The sequence below is a fragment of the Lonchura striata genome, chromosome 3, assembly GCF_046129695.1.
Source record: "Lonchura striata isolate bLonStr1 chromosome 3, bLonStr1.mat, whole genome shotgun sequence".
Taxonomy (NCBI): domain Eukaryota; kingdom Metazoa; phylum Chordata; class Aves; order Passeriformes; family Estrildidae; genus Lonchura; species Lonchura striata.
Genome location: NC_134605.1, coordinates 33,092,855 through 33,096,226, shown reverse-complemented (window position 1 = coordinate 33,096,226; position 3,372 = coordinate 33,092,855). Strand labels below are relative to the sequence as shown.

Below are 3,372 nucleotides of genomic sequence, written 5' to 3'. Positions count from 1 at the left end.
GGGTCGGGTAAGCTGTGAAGGAACCAGAATGGGGGCTAACCTCTCAAAAGCTGGGGACGGGAGACGTTTTAACCCTGCGGAAGCGCTCCCCACAGACAGGGACCTCCGAATTACCGGGGACCGGCGAGAGCGGGCGCATCGCTCCACAGCGCCCCCAGCTGAGACCACGGAAAGCCGCAAGGTACGCAACCTGCGCAGCCAGGAGCTGCACGGGGACATCGGCTACGCAAAGTGCGCAGCCACCGCAAACAGCGGAAATAAGGAAACAGCGCAGCCAGGAGCTGCACGGACGCATCAAACTACGCGAAGTGCGCAGCCAGCGCAAACAGCGGAAGTAAGGAAACAGCGCAGCCAGGAGCTGCACAGGCACATTGGCTACGCGAAGTGCGCAGCCATCGCAAACAGCGGAAGTAAGGAAACAGCGCAGCCAGGAGCTGCACAGGCACATTGGCTACGCGAAGTGCGCAGCCATCGCAAACAGCGGAAATAAGGACACAGCGCAGCCCGGTGCCGGTGGGACGGTGCCCAGTGACAGCGGGGCGGGCTCAGCGGCTCCGCGGCAATTTTTAAACGCAACAAACACAGCTTTGCCTTTAGCAAGTTCGAAGAGCCCGGCGGGGACGAGCTGGGAGCAGACGGAGCTTGCAGGAGAACAGGGACCGAGCGAACGGCAACACGGTTCGGGCTCCGTACCGGGTGTTGCAAACGCAAAGCCAGAAATCACAACCGGTGATTCACTAATGCTCATAGCACCGGCGCCAACTCTTCCTTCGCTGCCTACTTTCTCTCAAACGCCGACAGACCACACGGCAGCCGCCGCGGTCTGCCCGGGTCCTTAGATGTCCTCAGGCATCTCGGCAGCACCGACAGCCTTTCCCTGCGCACAGTCCGCGGTACCGCAGGAATTCCTCGCAGACCTCTTCTTTTAGCGCAGAGATTGCACGCAGGAGCTGTCCGTACAACAAAATGGCGGCGCCTAGCAGACGTGTTCCGTACGGGAAAATGGCGCTCCCGTGAACAATGCCACCTATTTCCGCCGCCGCCATTTTGCAAGCAGCAAGGTGGTCACGCTCCTGCTGCAGCGCCCCTCCGGCCGCTTCTCGTATCGCACCTTGCAATTCTAACGCAGCACCAAACGCAACTCGGGGAATGAATACAGCTTCGAAGCGTCCCACAGCAAACAGGATATATTTCTTTTTCTCTGCCTATCTCTGCTAATGCTAAAGGAGGTGCATTTTTTCTTGTTTTCATGTAGTCCAGCTGACCTGAGCAAGTTGATAAGCGGCACACAAAAATCTTCTAGTCAAGCTTTTAGCAGGAGGTTTGTCTTGGTTGTGTTTGTGTTGATGCTCTAATAATTTCGATGATTGCTATGGGTAAAAAAATGTTATTTCTAATTCCTTCTGTGTCAGACAGTCTAATTAGAAACAGCAGCATGTTAGATACAGAACTCTATTGTACAGAATTTATATTTGCAATGAAAGGCAATTGCCTTTCATGCAAGGTTATTGAGAGAAAAATCCTAGCAATCCTCGGATCATTCCTTTTGGTAGTGGTGGCTAATTGTCTTGTGGATGTTTTACAGGATCAAGGAAGCAGAACACCTAGATGTTAACCTGAAGGTCTTTCCATTTGTTTGACATTTGTGAACAGAATGATGACAAGAAGTTGGTGCTGCTGCAAGCTGTAGGTTGAGTATTAAAAATAAAAATCTGTTAGTGTTACAGGAATGAATAATGTGCTGTAAACAAATATGTAAATAAAATAATTTAAATATAAAACATATTTCTGACTTTGAAAAAATTAGGTCCTTTATCACGAGTAGTAAAGGGTCATGACTTTCTACGACATCATTTTTTCTGATGTACAGCAGCAGGACATGAAACACTGAATTAAACACAGAATTGTAAACATCTGTCTTAAACCAGAAATGACATATTATAGAAGTTATGAAAGGAGAAGGGCAGAAGATGACTAAGGAATATATTTATGTGGCTCTCTGTGGAGTCATACCATTCAGTTATGCTTTAATTTTAATAGGCTCTGTCTCCTGAATTCTCTCAGTAGCACTACACTGAATATTTGTTACTACAGAACTTTTTGGCAAATATATACAATTTTTAGAAGAAGTTTTGCAAGTTCAATCTACAGACATCTGAAATTTATATAAGCTGTATTGAAGAAACTACTACAATATCTTTCAGTAAGAAAAAAAAGATACTCCTGAGGCAGTTTTACTGGATTGATTCACACGCTAAATGTATTTTTGCCGTGCCATAGTCATTCAATATACAGAGCTGTAAGTACCTACACAATTTGTACGAGATAATACTTCTTACTTCCATCCTGATATGGTCTATCCACACTTAGAGAACACATGATTTCCAGAAATATAATACTTCCCTATTAGGATATTCCAGCACTTTCTAAAATATTCTTTTTAATTCACAAATCCTATGCAAGCATTGTCACCAGTGCTACGATGTTTGAAAGATGAGAATTCTCTCAGCATAGAGTTGGCATTAGGAGGCAAGGTGTTTGGCTCCATCTTTGGAACAAATGGAGTAAAAATGAGGTCACATACTCTTGTATCTTGATAAGCAAATCACGGTGGCAATTTACCACAAGTAAGAATGTGTGTACCAAAACTGTAAGTTAAATCCCTGTATATTCAAAACATCAAGAGTGGAAACCAGGTATCATCCATGTCCTACTGTGCAGGCAGCAACACATTCTATCAGTGTTCAAAGCTGGGAGGACCTGAGATACCTTCAGCCTTGAAGTGCATTAGCAGGGAAACTCTGTCCTCTGCAAGGATCCTCCAGTAAGTCCATCAGCAGTTCACTTAATGAAAACACAGACGTGGGACTGTGTGGATGGGCACCTAGGGGTATTCTTAATCTAGTGACACAGAACTCCAATTTCATCACCATTCAGATTTAATGATCTCCTAAAAGACATTTAACAGGACGAGGTGAAGTCAGGAGTAGGACCTAATTCAGAGGATCCAACCGACTTTTTTTGAGCCATTAACACTATGTCTTCATGAATCATTGACCTATCCATGATACTGAACTTACATTTTATGCCAGAATCCCTTGTCTTGGGAAAAGGGTAAGAAAGCAGAATATTCTGATTTAAAATTAGCTATTTTTTCCTTGCTTTTGAAAAGTCTTTCCCCGTATTTAAGCTCAGCACAGAAATATCAGGTAAGATACTTCGTATCAGGCTTCTAAGCATTATGAAAAAATAAAAAGAAGGCTCTGAGTACATATTAAACTTCTCTGTTTTTTGAGAGTAAATAGCATGTATTTGCAAACTAAACATTTTCAGGAAAGAACCCTCAAACCAAGCACACTAAATAATATTTCA

The 3,372-nt window shown here is 44.5% G+C and overlaps 1 long non-coding RNA gene across 1 annotated transcript; it reads left to right on the top strand.

The window, feature by feature from the left end:
• The first annotated feature begins 426 nt into the window (after positions 1–426).
• Positions 427–1,785, top strand: LOC144245995 (uncharacterized). Its single transcript, XR_013339591.1, has 2 exons — positions 427–1,321; positions 1,586–1,785. It is a non-coding gene; the product is annotated as an uncharacterized LOC144245995 (long non-coding RNA).
• The last annotated feature ends 1,587 nt before the right edge of the window (positions 1,786–3,372 follow it).